Source organism: Barbus barbus (assembly GCF_936440315.1).
Source record: "Barbus barbus genome assembly, chromosome: 47".
NCBI lineage: Eukaryota > Metazoa > Chordata > Actinopteri > Cypriniformes > Cyprinidae > Barbus > Barbus barbus.
This window is the reverse complement of record NC_136725.1, coordinates 23204930-23223709: the sequence shown is the minus strand read 5'-3', so window position 1 is coordinate 23223709 and position 18780 is coordinate 23204930. Positions and strand designations below refer to the sequence as shown.

Genomic DNA, 18780 nt, shown 5'->3' with positions numbered 1-18780 from the left:
AAAGTTCATCTAAATATCTTTCACTGTAAATTAACTGTTGTTGAAGAAACTGCGTGGTCACGTGGCATCTGTTACCTTTCACCGCGATGGTAAGACGGACCAATCACATGCATGTGCGTTTGCACGAGGAATAATTTTAAATAATATTTTATAGAACTAACATAAGCGAATTTCATTTTTAATCCCATGTATAAATAAACTGAAGACGTAGATTTAAAAGAATTATACTTGTCCTCAATAATATACCCAAAACACACTGAAATTTGAAGGTGTCTCAATGAGAGACTGGTTGTTTTGGGCCACCAGAGGACAGCATTAGCTATGGCAAGCCGGTATAACATTTAATCCTTAAAACGTACTGGTATTTATTTTCATGATACTAGTATTTATTTTGTTAGCTGTATCTACCATTGAACACTAGTACTTATTCATTAGTACTGGGTTTTAGCGCATTTGCCGTTGCTAGGAAACGCTTATTTTGTTTACTAGGATGAGAGTTGCTGAAATCGCGTTTGGTCTCGTACTGTATCGTGTATCTTGTCAGTGTGTGCACTTGCTTGGCCATTTGTAGTTGATAAACAGGAAAGTGGGTCCAGCTGAATTGAAATGATCATTTGTTAGATTGGTATAATAAAGGTTATTATACCGCGGCAGCGGTCGCGGCAGTCGTCGTGTGAAGCCCTCTTAGTGTGAAGACCAAAGCGTGTAAAGACCATCGACTCTACCGTGCGACTCCACCGGGCAGGGACACCGGCAAGGGATAGTAGTATCGCTTTTTATTTCATTTTTTCATTGATATGTTTATTATTGAAATGTTGTTGTTATATGCATGTGTTAATTTTATTTAATTTCTTTATTTTCTTAAATATGTGGGTAGATAGTATTTATAGAGTTGTAACTTTTTAGTTTTAGTTACTTTTTCTTATTTGTAAGTCGCTTTGGACAAAAGCGTCTGCTAAATGACAAAAGTAAAAAGTAAAGTAAGTAAAGCTACTAGTGGTTATTTTTGCTACTAGTACTTATTCTACTATTCTAAGCACAGATATACGATGAATACTACTATTTAAAAAGATACTACTCACTATTTGAATATCTAGTCAGAACTGAATAGTTGATATCTGAATGACAGATACATAGACGTCAAGGGCAAAAATGTGAAATTAGTTTCTAGTTACAACAGAACAGTTACTAGTCACTATTAAACATGTACTAGGATTTAGTAAGCACTAGTATCTAATAGTCTCTAATGAATAAGTATACTAGCAACTAAAAATGAAGTACTAGTACCTAATGAATAACTACTCGTATATAAAAAAGACATATGTACTAGTCACAATTATAATACACTAGTCAGAACTATCACTATTACAGAATCACTATTGAAACAAATACTAGTATCTAAGTACTAATATCTATTTAACAGGCGCTAGTATCTAATGAATAAGTAGTATATATTTAATAAGTATAGTATCTAATGAATAAGTACTGGTAACTATTTAATACTTAATAGATTAAGGTCACGTACACACATTTACATTGTATACGTAAAAATTTCATATCTGCGTTTCGTCCAGACGGATCCAGTTTCATATCTTGGTTTTTTAAAAATACCTATATGTAATTACATCTGTAATTAATTTATGTAATTACATTTATAATTACACTGTTGACCACCCTTAAACCTACCCACACCACCAAACCTGTCCCTAACCTTACCCGTATCCCACCTCAATAGCAGCAGAAGTGCTTTGCAATACAATATGACCACAACAAGTACATTGTACTTATTTTCTGATGTAAGTACATAGTAGTTAAGGCCACCTAATATAAAGTGTGACCCATTTCTTAAAAAAAAAAAAAGAAAAGAAAGAAAAAATAGAAAACACTGACCCATTGCAAAATTGCAAATTTGTGATCGGTATTGTTACAAAAGATTTCTATTTTAAATAAATGGCTTCTTTTTTTTTTTACTTTTCTGTTTCACAATATTACTGTTTTTTCTGTATTTTTGACCAAATAAATGTATAGCTTGATGAGCATAAGAGACTTCTTTCAAAAACATTAAAAACTGTAATGTGTCCAAACTTTTGACTGTATATACATATTAATTCAACTTTATCTAAGTTAATCTCTTTTTTGTTTGTTGAGGATGTTATTATAGCCATGATATTATTAGTAGTATTATTTTGCAGTAATTATTTCTGAAAGTGTTAGAGCAGTACTGTAATCATCATCAGCAGCACAATTTAGAAGTTACACACATCTGAGCTACTTTGAAACATTAAATAATGGTCTAGTGTGTTTGCTTTTTGAATTTGAAAGCAAACTTCTTTGCTTTTACTTTTCAAGCTATTTTGCTAGTCATCTCCAGACGCAATGTTATTAACTGTACGTGCAAATTCAAAGCTTTGCGTCTGTGCGAGGCAATGGTGTTTGTGCTCTTTTAAACTCGTAATAAAACGGTGAATGATCTCTCCAGAAATGATACTGATCAATAGAACAAGCTTATATTTAGAATACATTTGCAATCACTCCAAAAAAGTTGACAACGCACCTGCATTAGGAGCTGTACTCTTTGCTTGCCTATTTAGCCTTTTGCTTCAGCACCTGAAGGATGCGTTCGTTACGCAAACATTCAGAAGGTGGGTCCCGCTTTGAAGCGGCAAGTTTAATTGGTTTAATTGCAGGTGAGTGACAATTCTACAATATCTACTGAACAATGAGGTTAGTATTTTGCTGCCCTTCTTGACTGGTGGACTGACGTATAGAGGATGTTGCGGTTATGGAGGCCCCTCCTCAAAGCCCGAGGCCTTAGGCAATTGCCTGCTCTGCCTACAGCTAGCGCCGGCCCTGATTGTTATAATATCTGCATCTATGCAGTTCTCTGTCATAAATACAGTTTACAAAATATCATGGGGTAGAAATCGGTTCCCCATCTACTTTTCTACTTTTACTAAGTTTTCACTGCATTCACCCCTCATCACACTACAGCTGAACACACACACACACACATATATATATATTGTATAATATATATCCTATATTTTTTTATACCCTCATTGGGGGCTGAGCACCCCGAAAATGAAAATCCTAGAATTGCCCGATTCAGGCAAAAGTTTGCTTCAAGAATGACCACACTGTTGACATTTTCTAATCACTATCACACCCTGAGGTCATGTGAGTTATTTGTCTTATCTGCAAGGCATATAGGCATAATTTTTCACATAGGGCCAATGCCAGTGTTTACATTTTAAGCCATTATCGGCCGATTCAGATAACGTTCCGACAATATCAGGGAAGTCGTGGACTAATGGTTAGAGAGTCGTGGCCTAATGGTTAGAGAGTCGGACTCGTAATCCAAAGGTTACGGGTTCGAGTCTCAGGTCGGCAGGGGATTGTAGGTGGGGGGAGTGAATGTCCAACGCTCTCGCCACCCTCAATACCACGACTGAGGTGCCCTTGAGCAAGCCTTGAGCAAGGCGCCGCAGCATAAATGGCTGCCCACTGCTCCAGTGTGTGTTCATGGTGTGTGTGTCAGTGTTAATTTTGGCAGGCATTTTTGATTTAGGCTTAGTCTTTATCTTGAGACAAAAAGGCTTAATAGTCTTAGTCACATTTTAGTCATTTGAGTCTTTCATAGTTTTAGTCGACGAAAAGTCATTGCATTTTTGTCAACTTTTAGTCATTACTTTTAGTTAGTGGTGTCAAAATATGCGCGTTAACGCATGCTATTAATTATTTTCAGATTAACGCGTTAAAAATATTTAATGCAATTAACGCAGGGGCGGGGCTAGGGTTGGCCACCCCATTCGCAACTGCTTTTTTTCTTGCAAATGATTGCGTTTATTTAGATGCAGAATGTCTTTATGACCACATCAAACAGGAGAAGTTTCAGACACGTGCTCTATACGTCGCCTCCACGCCAGACGCGAGTCAAACAAGCGCGTAAAAGATACTGTGCTCGTAGTGCGCACTCTTCAAATACACGCACAAAGGTGCCGGTAAGCGCTGTAGCCTATATCATTTCATATCATACAGCGAAAGAAACTACGTGCATGCAATGTCGTAGTTATGCCGTCAGTTAAGGCATGAAGTTACCAAAAAGGCGATTAAAGCTGCCTTAAACTGTGTGCATGCATGCAATAGCCTATGTTATATATGCGTCACATTTAAGTACATGTCTCTGAAATGGTTTTAAAAACTGTCCTGAGGCACCCTAGCACTGTCTCCCTCATCTAAAATACCCAATTCAACTCATCCGCTCATTAGTTGAGACTTTCAGACATGAAGTGAGTCAGAAAATGCAAAGAGATTTGTGAGAAAATAAGATGCATGTCAGATCCCCATCACCTTCAGTAGCAGCAGCTTTTAAAGCAATAGCAGGCAAATAAGTTAATAACCAGCAGCTGTGATGTCTATTAATCCAAGAACAAAAGAAAAAAATAGGAAATCAATAACTTTTATAGTTTTAAGGGGTCCATCTATATTTAATTTAGAATTTAGTGTTTGGTAAGTATTCATTTTCTGTATATTTCTGCTGAAGGGCACAGCTAGCTAAATATGTCATTTATTATAATGGGTTCATGTGAAGATTGTTTTAAGTTCACTTAAATTTGACGTTAAGTCTAATAAATGTTAAAATTGATAGCTCTCAATTATACTGTAATGCTGAATGGCTACAGTCAATGGTTAAATATTCAGGGGGCAAAATATTCTTTTTTTATAGAGACATCAGTAGTATTGATATCAGTGATGCTGGCCTTCAATCATGAAAAAGATACCATTAAAGAAATATTAAAAATATACTGTCTTTATGTTGTTTGTACAGTGTACATTTGAAGATTGTTTATTTAAAAACTTGAATGTTAGGTGGGGTTAAGCGTGATTAATCACGATTAATTTTAGAAAAATGTGTGATTAATTAGTTAATTTTTTTAATCGATTGACAGCACTACTTTTAGTCAAACTGCAGTTACCAACATTTATTTTGGTAGCTATTTTATATGTAGTATTCTAACAAAAATAGTCATCAATACTTCTCTCTTTAGACCAAATCAATTAAGCTTAGTTATGAGAAATTTGAATCAAGGATTGAATTTGGAAAAACTGGAATAAATGTTCATTTTTTGGTAGAAATATAAATTAAACTCATTTTTCAAATACAGTAGGTTTACTTAAGTATACATTGATTTAACATCTTTTGTTGGTTAACATTTATGACAGATAATTAGGAATGCTGTCCATTTAAGACGGAAGGTATGTATGTAATAGCCTATTGACATACATTCAGTTTTCGCCCACCTGTTTAAGCTCACTTAAACCATAACGGACTGTATTTCCGTGAGATGCTCTACATGAGAGACATGTGGACTGCTGTGTGTGTATTTGAGCGCTGAGAACTGATCGCGCGCTGTATGAGAACTGAAGAAGTGGAGCGCGCGCGAGAGAGAGCACATCTATCAGCGCGTTTCCGCCTATCGCACCTTCACTGACTTTAAGTTAATCGACAATGAATTGTGACTCCCGGGAAAAACGGGACGTCTGGTCACCCACTCCCTAACCCTTCGGGTGCTGAGGCCATTGTTTCAGATCGCTAGTTCGCGTTTTGGTAGGCTATCCGTCCACTGCGGCTGCCATACTGAGACTAGATATGCAAACGCCCCTTATTCAATGACAGAGACGCACATTTTGAAAGACAAGACAGTTAACTTAGCCTATAGGATGTATTTTGAATGTCCGGTAGTCCTCAAATAACATTTTAGTCCCGTCTGGTCTTGTTAATGAAGACGCGCATAAATTTCGTCATAGTTTTTATCATCAGATATTAGTTTTAGCTCGTCAACGTCTCGTTTTAGTCACAGAAAAAAGGTTCGGCGACGAATATTTTTAGTCGTCGTCTTCGTCAACGAAATTAACACTGGTGTGTGTTCACTGCTGTGTGTGCGCACGTTGGATGGGTTAAATGCAGAGCACGAATTCCGAGTATGGGTCACTATACTCGGCAGTATGTCACTTCACTTCACATAATGCATCCTTAGTTGATGGGTTTGTATACAGTATGCATGTTTACACAGCCACATACTGGTCTAGCATACTACATCGGTTTCAGTGGTTTCGTTTGTATGGAGATATTTCTTGAAACGACGCCGTGCTTATGGAAGAAATGGGGGGTGCAGATAATGAAAGCTCTGACTTTGTGTGAATGAGCCCTAAATGTTAACACGGCTTGCCATACTTTAATCGCCCAAATGGCGCCATGCCGCACGCGGAGTGGGCGGAGACTCGCAGATCCCGCCCACCGTCGGGTAATCATCGGTTCGTCTGAACCGAACTGCAGTGCAGAGCCGGAATGGGGGGCTTGGCCCCAGTCCAGCACGGTCAAAATTAGCTCTCTGTAGAATTACATGCAGTCAGCCAGTGGAAGCGGCTGAGATCCTGACGCCCCAGTCCCGCAGCCTTGTATGGGGTGTCCAAACCCCGCAAGGCTGCTGCTCGGGTCCGCTTTCGTCCAAGAACGTCTTTTCCAACAGCAACTTTAAAAGGCAAAGGACAAGAACAAAGACTTTATCTGTAAGTAAACCTTCACACATTCGCGAAAAGTAAAAACAAAATCCACCACACATTAGTTGATTTGACAGCTATTATTCTAATACCGCGCGATTTGAAGAGAATGCACGTATTGTGTTTTTCGTAATTCAAAACTGTTTCTAGCTCACAAAAAGCGTGACAGATGGGAATACAGTCGAAAAACAGGAATAACGAAAGTGCCTCTTTAGATGTGCTGATATCTCAGCGCCTCCTTTGTTCTGTCTGCTGCTGGACAGTAAAGTCTATACTTGATCTACTAGATTCGGATTAATAAACGATAGAAACGTGCTAAAGAGAGTAAAAGAGCACTGCAAGAACTGAATGTACTATTTGTACCAAGACACAGACTGACTGTATTCCCCCCAGTCTGCCACCTACACACACACACACACACACACACAGACACACAAACCCAGCTTTACTAAAGCATTATCTGGGTTACTGATGTGACTGTAGGAAACTTGCATCTGAACTAAAGCGTGGGGTTCAACCGGTTCTTGGTATCATCAGCACGCCTGATGGGTTTGGAAAAGCCATTGCATTTGAAACCTCTCGATGCCAGACTCATTTCTCGGTTCATGTTAGGACAAGGTGTCTTCCCCCCCCACCATTTTCACCTCATTCAGCAGAATGCTGTGTCCTTGGAGCAGGAAAACCACGTATCTGTGATAGATTTGGGACTGGAGCTCCAGAGCAGTTGCATGCATGGCACAGTCCTAAATTTAGACACAAAGATGAAGTCATGCATACGGGCATCGACAGAGATGTGTCTCCTTTGCTTTTATACTTATTTCAGCAGCATGTATTTCAAATTGGTCTGTTTTAAAATGCTTCTGCATGCATAAAGGGCATGTGAAATTATTAAAGTGGCATTGCAGTCATTTGATCACAAACCTCTCCTTTTTTTGCATTGCACTGCATAAAATTGGTATGCATGCAGTTATGGTCAATTTTAAGGGTTCTTCTTTTTTTTTTTTTTTACTGAAAATGGCTCATCATTGCATATATTATTGCATATATATATATATATATATATATATATATATATATATATATATATATATATATATATAATTGCATATATATTAGTAGAGTGTAGAATGGGTTAAGGTTGACGTGAGCTGGAACGGGGTCAGCAGGGGCGTGTTTCCACAGTCAGTCTGTTCTGCAGCAGTCAGTTGGGTTCATTGGGTTCATGCGCGCTCAGTATGGCGGGCTGAGGCGGGGGAAAATGTGACCTCGTTTGACTGGATTTGAAAACGCTCCAAGCTGCGGTCGGGGAAGTGGAATGGGAGGCAGGTGCCTGGCTAGCGAATGCTTAAGAAAAGAAATGCATATGGTGCATTGTTGTTGCTGCTTGCATTTGTCTTTGACGGTGCATGTTGCAGGCTTGCACCGAGTGTATCAGATAGATTTTGTCATCGTCTGAAGTCTATCTGACTCAGCAGGAATGTGGGAGTATGACTGTTGCTTCAGAGCAGAGATTACAACCTTAAATTTATGAGATGTTATGCATGCATTTCAAAAATGTGATATTTTTGTAACGGAGTGCAACAGAAAACTCTTCATTTTCTCCATAGGTTATTTTATTATTAATATTGACTCATTAGAGACATACTGTGAGCTACAAGGTTGTTAAAGCAATAGTTCACCCAAAAATAAACATTGACTCCCCCTCAGGCCATCCGAGATGTAGATGAGTTTGTTTCTTCATTAGATTTGGAGAAATGTAGCATTGCATCACTTGCTCAGCAATGGATCCTCTGCAGTGAATGGGTGCCGTCAGAATGAGAGTCCAAACAGCTGATAAAAACATCACAATAATCCACAAGTAATCCACACCACTCCAGTCCATCAGTTAGCATCTTTAGAAGACAAAAGCTGTGTGTTTGTAAGAAACAAATCCATCAAGAGGTTTTTAACTTAAAACTGTTGCTTCCAGACAGATTTTCAGCAAACTTTCATTTTTGGATGAGCTATCCCTTTTTAATAATGGTATATGCTTTGGTTGAAGCCAGCCTGGATTATTTCAAATAATGTTTTTTAAATAATCATGTTTAACAGTGGAATTCCTTGTGAAAAATTCCATTTCATGGTTCCTCAAAAAAGGTCCACCAATCAGATATATATATATTTATGTTTTTATTTTTATTGGCACTTGCAATTCTTTATGGGATTGTAGTACTTTCCCTCATTAGTGCCATTAACTACACAGTCTTGCATCTTTGTCTTTTTGTTTGATTTTTAAATGCTTTTTTTCCTTCAAGCCAAAGTTTGTAATGTTGTGATTTTCCTCGCAGCTGGATGGTTTGGTTCATGGCTTGTAACTCTTTAACAAGGACCTTTTTTTGAATTACCGGATGTAAAATAAGTGGGAAAAATACAAGGATCTTCATTTTGGGTGCAAGCTCTTGGTTCAATCGGACCAATATGCTGTTTGGAACCTGTGTGATATTTTTTTGAATGACATAAGGGTGAGTAAATGATGACAGAGTAATATTAGTAATTGATAATATTAAAAAATGTACCTTTCTTCTGCAGGTTGTTTCTTCAAATGACACCAACAGGAGCAATGGGGGATCCCATTAGGTAGGTTGAATCCCATGGTAGTCGCAGTGTTCTGAGCACTCAGTGATTTCCCTCTATTGTGCATTGACTTCCTCAGAGCTGATGGCTGTGTTCCTGAACCTGGTGGCGTGGAACAACCACGAAAGATCGACATTCCATATGTCTGATGCAGGATAGAGAACGGCCCTCTGGGGGAATTGTATCCTCATGTATATTCTTTTTTTATTTCCTAAATCATGTATATCATAATTTTTTATGGTTATGGCGTGCGGTACAGGTGAATTATGACACTGGGGCTATTTCCCCATCTATGTGATTAATAGCATTTTAGAAAAACCTGGGACTCTAAGCCTTGATGATATGCTCTTCGGAGGGGCGGCAGTAAAGACACACAGCACCTCAAGACAGACCTGACAGACTGGAGCTTCACTAAAGACCCACATGTCTGTGTTTGCAAACTCCACAGAGGCCCTCGGGGGTCCGGCGGCAGTAGCACGTCTTCCACATGTCCACTTCTACTTTACATGGCTGGACTCTTTCATACGTCTGTGAATTCCTGTGAACAAACCCACCCAGAAATGTTAACAGTGTTCTGTATTGACATGCAATGTGACAAATGCTAGCGACCGATTTGTGTTTTTAAAGGCCGATATCAACATCAGAGTTCCCACAAATTGGTGAAAAAACTATTTCTACACATGAATTAAAGAAATTTCACACACACACAATATAAATTTTCAAACAGAAATTAAAAACCTTTTACAAAAAAAAAAAATGTAGACATATTTCACCCACAAATTAGTGTAGAAACAATTTTCAGTACGAAATTAAACCAATTTCTCCAAAAAATAATGTAGAATCTAATTTCACTCACAAATTAAACAACTTTCACCAAAAAATGATGAAGAAACGGTTTTCACTCAGAAATTGAAATTTCAAAAGTAATTAAAAAGAAAGGAATGTGGTATTGCATTTATTGTGATTTTAAACATCAGAAAAAGTACATTCTTACAAAACATACTCATATAATCAGTTTTATTCAGAACTTAGATTTTTCTTATCTCTTAACAGTGCATGGTAAAATATCAGTGAATCCTAAAATTGTAGCTCTGGAAAGTACATGAAAATGTTTAGAATTGTATAAAAGTCATGGAAAGTGAATATGATTTTCGAGTTATGCGCTGCTCTTTATTTAATCGTCTAGAATTTGTTCCATAAGGTGATTTTTGAAATTGATCAATTGCACTGAAGTAATGCAACATACTTGTATACAGAATTGCCAAACTTAAACGTTTAGATTTTTTGCAACTTTTATTCACTTCAAATTCTTTAAAAAGTATTTGAAATCAAAACTAGCACTTCCGGTAGCCCATGGCCATTTTGACAGTATCTTCAAATATATCAGTCTATCACTAACGCACACCCACACCCTCTCAAATACTCGCTCAGATCCATCTATACGTCTCCATCACTAAACCACGTAAACGTCAGTCAGTACTCACACCTTACAGTATTTACTAAGGCTAAGAGTCCCCACTTTTTCTCATGCAGTTACTAAAAAAAAGCTAGTTCCATCTTTTTTGTTTCATTTTTTTTAGAATTTGCTTGTTAAGTTTTGCTTTTTAACTTTTTTTTTGTTGCTTTGCCAGTATATTAAAGTGTAATCATGTACGTTGTGATATAGAAATAGTTGTAGAGACGCATTGTTTCCTTGTGGTAAGTGATTGAGATGCTGCCACGGATTTGAGACACTGATGAATGGTGCTATTTTGGACTTTAATCTGCTCCTTGGTAAGGAAGCTCAGATGGGTTTATTTTATATTTTCATGTTCGGAAGAGGTGTTGTTTCTTTGTTGTCTGGTTGTCGTAACTCGGATCGGATCGACTTTACTCCCCCTTGTTGTTTCTGTGTGGCTTTCTCATTGGACAGAAAAACAGAGTTGGTGTTTGGTTTGGTTTCATTTTTTCACTCGAAGATGATTATTTGGAAAATTCTGAAACTAGAGACAATCGGAGCAATCACAAAACTGCAATTCTTAACACTATTTACCCTTTAAGGTAAAGGTTTAATTCAAGGAGTAGTTACAGTTCCTGGCACTATAGTCACTTCTGGCAATAGCAAACTCTCATACTTACAGGACGGGGTACCTTACGCGGCTGATTTCATGTTTTTGTTTAGCGACGAACTTCTAATACATCGAGGACACATTCAAATAGACATCAGTGCGAAACACGGAAGATGTGGTCGCTGTTGTAGTTTCCTGCGCTCGGTCCCAGGGTGATGGTGGTCTACATAGTGTACATACGCAGGGCAGCTTAGGTCAAGGACAAAAACGCTCATCTGTTTAGCACACGGGGTCCTTCGATGTATTAATATGTAGCAGCAAAACCAACGGTCTCATCCACACGTTTAGCGGCTGGTTTTGTACATAAGTTTTCTGGGTTTTAGGATGAGAACCAAAAGCTTTATATTTATTCATTTAAGTAGCACGGTATCGTCACTCTTGGTATTTGCAGTTTTGTCTTTGCTTCCAGTTCACATACTTTTAAGAATCTTATTTCAGAGTCCGACTGGAAAGCCCACGTTAGTTTCTTAGTCTTCCATTTATTTTTCCACTACACAGTGGGGATCTTCCCAGCTTGCTCTAGTCTTTCCTTAGTGCTTATGGATCGCATGCTTTCTGCTCTTCCTTTTGTTTCTGATCTGAATGATTCTCCTCACGGTTTCTTCTCATAGATTAGATATGCCAACTGTGTTGTAAATAGCCAGTGAATAGCTTGTAGTATGTTGAATTATTCTGTAATAACTGTGTATGATTGGTGTACAAAACATGAAGTCAAGCCTCGTCATCTTTATAAGGATGCACAAGTATTTCATGTTATTTTGCAACTTAAGCTGTAGTTGAATAAATATGCAAGCTCTGGCTATTCTCAGTGTTGTTTATTAGTCTTGTAATTCAAATATTGCATTATATACAGTAACGTTGAAAAGTTTGGGGTCAATATGTTTAAGAAATGCACTTTTATTTATCAAGGATGCATTCAATTGATCAGTGAGAGTAAAAACATTTATGTTTCTGTTTAAAATAATGCATTATTCATCTCCTGAAAAATAAAATGTATCACAGTTTCCACAAAAATATCAGGCAGCACAACTGTTTTCAACTGATAATAATCAGAAATGTTTCTTGAAATCAGCATATTATTATGATTTCTGAAGGATCATGTGACACTGAAGACTGGAGTAATGATGCTGAAAATTCAGATTTGATCACAGGAATTACATTTTAACACATACATTTTAAATTTGAATAATATTTCACAATTTTTCAGTTTTTGCTGTATTCTTTTAAAAAGATAAATACAGCCTTGGTGAATAGAAAAGTCTTTTTTTTTTTTAAATATTTTAAAGTCTGACCGACCCCAAGCTCTGAAACAGAAATACATTATATTTTACAATATATTCACATAGAAAACCGCTATTTTAAATTGTAACAATATTACTGTTTTAATGTATTTAATCAAATAAATGCAATCTTTATGAGCAATAAGAGACTTTTAAAAAATATGGAAACTTTTTAACAGTATAGCATGCGCACAAGTTTAAAATCTCACTTTTCAATGCGTTTTCAGACTCGGTATATACAATAATCATTTACTGGCTATTTTCAAAGTGTTTTTCCTGGTAATCAACAGAAAATGATGTCATTTAGTCACTTGTTTGCTTGAACACACCCATGTTCACCGCCAGATGCTGTCATTTAATAAAGTACAGGCCTTACTATGGAAAGTCTTGCTCTGAGATTATGCCTATTAGACAGACTCTGTGGTTATATTCTGAGGGGACGAGAAATCTTTTCACAGTTGTAATCACATGGAAAGGGCCTCCAAGCGGAATTCAGAGCTGGAAATTTGGAATGCCGAGGCACAGATCCTGGTATAAGCTGATCATCGTCTGAGAGTCTTCCACAGATGGCACTGAAACGTCTCTGTAATGGACATCAGCTCTGCAGAAGCTCATCACTGACCATTCACTGATCAGTTGAACCGCACTTCATTCTGCTTTCAAATCTGTTCGTTCTCCATCTGTTGGTTTTCACAAAAAGGCCTTTCATTAACGATCATGTGCACACTATGATCATATAACCCCGGTGCTTTTAACCACATTTGGCAGAATTACAAGGTGTCCGGTTCTACAGAAATGGGCTGCAGGATTAAACAAGATCTACTTCAATCTGTTTCTGACTGAAAGGATACTAAGAACAAGCTCCTGTACGCTTTATTTAAAAGATTACATTTGCAAAAGCGCATAGCAGTCTCAAAAACTATTAGGAAAGTTCTGTCATTCTTAAAAAATGGCCACATAACACATATAATTGTGAAATATTGCATTTGAAAATAGATGTTTTCTATGTGAATATCTGTTCAAATGTAATTGATTTCCGTGATTAAAGTTGAATTTTTTCATTACTCCAGTCTTCAGTGTCACATGATCCTTCAGAAATCATTCTAATATGCTGATTTCCTGCTCAAGAAACATTTCTGATGTTGAAATTTTTTTTTTTTGCTGCTTAATAATTTTTTGAAACCTGTGATGCTTTTTCAGGATTCTTTGATGAATAAAAAGCGAAGAAAAAAACCCCCCAGCATTTATTTAAAATAGAAATATTTTCTAATAATATACACTGTTGTTCAAAAGTTTGGGGTCAGTAATTTGTTTTTTTAAAGAAATTAATACTTTTATTTAGCAAGGACTTGTTAAATTGATAAAAAGTGATAGAAAAGACTTCTATTGTTAGTAGTAATTATTGTTTTTATTGCCATGTCTGCATCTTTTTAACTATTCATTCATCAAAGACTCCTGAAAAAAACACCACAGGTTCCCAAACAATTATTAAGCAGCAAAAAACGTTTCCAATATTGGTAATAAATCCGCATATTAAAATGATTTCTGAAGGATCACGTGACACTGCAAACTGGAGCAATGATGCTAAAAATTCATCACAGGAATGAATTATACTTTAAAGTATATTAAAATAGAAAACTGTTATTTTTATTGTGATAATACTTGATGAGCATGAGAAATTCCTTTAAAAAGAAAACATTAAAAACCTTACTTATTATATATATCCTGGTTTTGTGATTGTTTGCAAAAATGTTACATTATCTATGGAAGCCTGTTTCCAACATGAAATATAAAAAAAAAAAAAATTATTACACACATTTGACATTTCTCGCAATTCTGTCCTTTGTCTCGCAATTCTACGATATAAACTTGCATTTTAAGAAAAAAGTCAGAATCGCAAGGTATAAACTCAATTGCAAAAAAAGTCACAATTACCTTTTTGGTTTTATTTTGTAGTAGCAACAAAAAACTGAATTATGAGATATAAACTCAGAATTGCGAGAACAAAAGTCCAAATTGTGTGATAAAAAATTGCAGCGTAGCCATTTGTTACTTTAATGTGTGAGTCTGTGTCATTCGACTTGACTTGCATTAGACAACAAAATATGAAAACAAGTGGAAAACAGTAGATTTTATCTAATGAAATGAAATGCATACAGTTTAAATGTCCAAATACACTAATATTTGCTGCAATTATTGTTAGGGTTCATGTAATCATTTTAGCATCCTATAGGCTGCAGGAACTTCACTATAATTGGCACTGAAGTTTCTCTTTGTGTTCTGCAGCAATATTTTACTCAATGAATTTGTTTGGGAATGCAAACAAGATTATCTGAGAGTAGCGCCCTATAAAATTTCCTGTTTTCTGAGCGCTGCAGGACAACAGCCTTGTGCAATGGGCTTCATGTAAACAGGATACTGTCCTTCCCTGCAAACAGGACTGTTATCCAATTATTACAGATGACTGTCATTGCTCCTCTGGACAGCTGCAGCTCTGGTTTTCTGTTGGGCTCTAATCAGAAAAACCTCCAGGATAGTGTACAGTCAAAATGCATTTGGACACTTAATAATGCCATTGCATTAGGCAGTAGATGATAAACCAGGTGATGTTAAGAAACCACCCTAAAAACAATTCAGAGCATCAGTCAAAGCCCTGGCAAGCACCAACACAAATCCAAATGAAATGTGTGCTTGTGATTTTGTGCTTTAAAACATATGCTGCCTGGTTGGATATTTTGCATCTGTCTAACAAAATTAAATACATTTGGGTGACTAAGCATGAAAAAAAAAAAAAAGGATTTCCAGAAACTAAATTTCTGTTAGTCATTATCATAACCCGAACCCTGCAAAATAATGGCTTTGCTTTCTATGAAATGAGCAGGATCTGTTGTGGAAACAGTCACAAACACAAAGTGATTGTATATTGGCTTTCTTTGTCTCTTTGTCCTAAAATCCCTCAAAAGAGGTTAGTGAGTGCATCTGGCACGCTGTTCTGGCCGCTTGCCACAACTCACACAAATCTGTTGCAGCTGAGCTGTGAAGTCAGATGGAGTCGCCCAGCGAGACCAGCAGAAGCTCAGTGGAAGGTGAAGGAATGGAAGCGGATCACACCTGACACAACAGCACTTAAAAAGACACACCTTCACCTATATCTTGGGGAAACATCACCCATGTTCACTTTACCAGACCAAACATGCTCCTGATACATTTGAAGAGCATCAAACTGCTGTTTGCACAGCCTGTCTCAATGCTTGAATCAAACTGAAATCTGTGATGATAAATATATTTGATTTACAGTCTGCTACCCTCTTAGCTTTATATTAGGGGAATTAATGAGTGGTGTTTGCCAAGTCAAGCATAAGTATTACCTTTGCTCAGTTATTCTTAGTGATGTGATGCTTAACCTGCAAGCTGCGGTCATATTTACTGTTGCTCTGTGAAATTTCGTGGGTGAAATCCAGTCATTCCAAAAGACCTCGTGCACCAGAGAAACAAGTCATCTTTAGAATCTTTGAACTTGATGATGGTAGCTCTACATCATCACTGTAAAAGAGTAATTGACTGGTGAAATGGATTTAGGCCTACTTATTGTAGTGTTAACAAAAGTGATCATGTGCATGGTAATGTTCAAAGTGAATTCATGTTCAAAGCAGGCCGGGAAGATTTTAAAACGTGTGGTTCATTCATACATTTGTACGAACTTACCTTCACACGGTGGAAATACATGCCTGAAACGCGGCCAGCGGTTGTGAAAACATGAATGTTCTTTTCCTTTAATGCGGTGCTCTGTCGCCATTTCTACATATCATCCAAATCATGTAATGTGACTGTCGTATACAGTCTCCATGCCGTTCTTGCTCGATACTAAAAAACAAGTGCAAAGCGGCACCGTTCTCCAAGCACTTCACGTGTGTGCGATTCGAGACGGAGTGAAACACAGACAGATATAGGCTACTTTGCTCTTTGTATATGTCAAAATGTCTGTCTTGGTGAGTTTTCACTAAACACAGTCAGTTATGTTTTTAGTGAACATGAACGGTTTGAAAAGTAATCGAATGCTAGTCAGTATTAGATCTGTGCATTCCGTGACAGCCTACTGTATCAACCTGCTGCTGTCTGTCATCGTCTGTTAATCAAACAAAAGAAAAGGAGAGAATTATTCACTGCTCTTCTCTGATAACTTTGTTATGAATCAATTTATGTTTAATTTATATGGTGAAGTCTGTGTAGTGCTTTATTATTTGATTACTTTAATCAATTTCTGTATAGTAGGCTATTACAGACTAAATTGTTTAGTTTATTTGTATATTTTTTTTCTGTTGCATTTGCCCTATTGTTTGTCATTTTCTTCCTTTTTTGTATTACTGATTTTTTTTTTAAACTCCTGTTTGTTGACAGTGAAACTGCTCTACTTTAAGGGGTTGGGGAGCATTTTGGGGCCCGACAAAGTCTTGTTTAGGGCCCCCAGAAGTCTAGAATCAGCACAAAGTCATATGGCAAAAATAATATATTTTCAAAATATATAAAAAGCCCTTTAAATATTTTGCTGTCCACACACACACACACACATATGGTATATATATGGCCATCATTTCATGTCTCACTGTGTTGGAACATGGCGATATATACTATAGGCCTACTGATATGAACATAAATGTAGACTACTGTTTTTGGTATTAAGGTTGAAACTAAATATATTTCCAATTTCAAAACAGCCTATTTCATTAAATTCAGATATATTTAGCATATAGGCCTATATTTAAAATACATTTTTGCCAGAATATTTATTTTTATGGAATTTGTTTCACGCAAATACGTCACACCGACCAACAGACAGACCTGTGTTGCCAGGTCTGTGAAACAAAACCAACCCAATTTATATTCAATACTAGTCCAATCGCGTTTTTTCCGCTGTTTTCCCATCTGCGTTCCGGTGGGGAAGAGATCGCTTTAACCCGTTGACTATAAACACCGCGACAACAGTGTAAAAGTAGCCCAAATACGCTACAGAATCAACTTGGCAACCCCACTTCACTTAAGTGAAAGTGACGTGACATACGTGACCCATACTCAGAATTCGTGCTCTGCATTTATTCCATCCAAAGTGCACACACACAGCAGTGAACACACACACACACACCGTGAACACACACCCGGAGCAGTGGGCAGCATTTATGCTGCGGCGCCCGGGGAGCAGTTGGGGGTTCGGTGCCTTGCTCAAGGGCACCTCAGTCGTGGTATTGAGGGTGGAGAGAGCGCTGGACATTCACTCCCCCCACCTACAATCCCTGCCGGCCGGGGACTCGAACCCGCAACCTTTGGATTACAAGTCCGACTCTCTAACCATTAGGCCACGACTAAACAAACACTCCAGAAACCCCCTAACAACCACAAATAACCCTTAGCTTGAGGCGTCGAGTTGCACAATGCACCACTCACATTTTCTTTAAATATTTATAATCTGCTATCAAGAGCTCTATTATTTATAATCCATTATTTCACGTCTCACAGTGTTGGAACATGCAGAGTGTTGTACACTAAGCTCATTTTTGCAAAGGCCAAGTGTAAATTCGATTGACATTTTCTAAAGGAACACGTGAAAGGAGGAATTGTGATTTGGCTCAGTCCCCATTAATGTTCAAAGAATTTGCAGATGCCCATATACACCTGCTAACAAAATTAATTCAGTTTCCGAAATATGCGTTGTTTTAAGAGGTCAAACATTTCAGATGTAATTTCTAAAGTCTTTACACCGTAAGCTGCAACTTGCGCAATCTCAAGCAACCCAAAATGCCTTTTCCCAGTTTGACAAACGTCGGCTAGACATAGGATATTAATAACTTATCCAACGAAACACTGTGTGACATAACGGTGAAATCTGTAATAAAGTGCCGAATAAATATTAGTTTTGCTGACCTACCATCTCAAACTGATCCTCACAAAAAGCGCGCGAGCGGCCAACTGTTGCCACGTGAGTGCGATCCAAACGTATTTTAGCGCGCTGACGAACGTTTTTGATTAAAAACGTTGTTTAAATTTTCTGTATGCAATAAGTAGCTTTGTAAACTGAATAGATAGCTAAAATACCCACTATAGTAACAGAGCTAATGTGAAATTAACCTTAATTTAAACATTCTAAGAGCTTCAAGCACCTTATCGCAATTATAACATTTTTACCACGCAATAAAAATAATGACAAAAATCTTATTTTATTAATA

At 37.3% G+C, this 18780-nt stretch overlaps 1 protein-coding gene and 1 long non-coding RNA gene across 2 annotated transcripts in view; one reads left to right on the top strand and one right to left on the bottom strand.

Annotated features, from left to right (window-relative positions):
• LOC306865755 (serine/arginine-rich splicing factor 9-like) overlaps positions 1-18780 on the bottom strand; it is a 343328-nt gene that overhangs the window by 13819 nt on the left and 310729 nt on the right. The gene's annotated exons all lie outside the window — the stretch shown is intronic.
• Positions 6298-12080, top strand: LOC306866209. The gene is made up of 4 exons (XR_013783931.1): positions 6298-6570; positions 9130-9177; positions 9254-9365; positions 9480-12080. It is a non-coding gene; the product is annotated as an uncharacterized lncRNA (long non-coding RNA).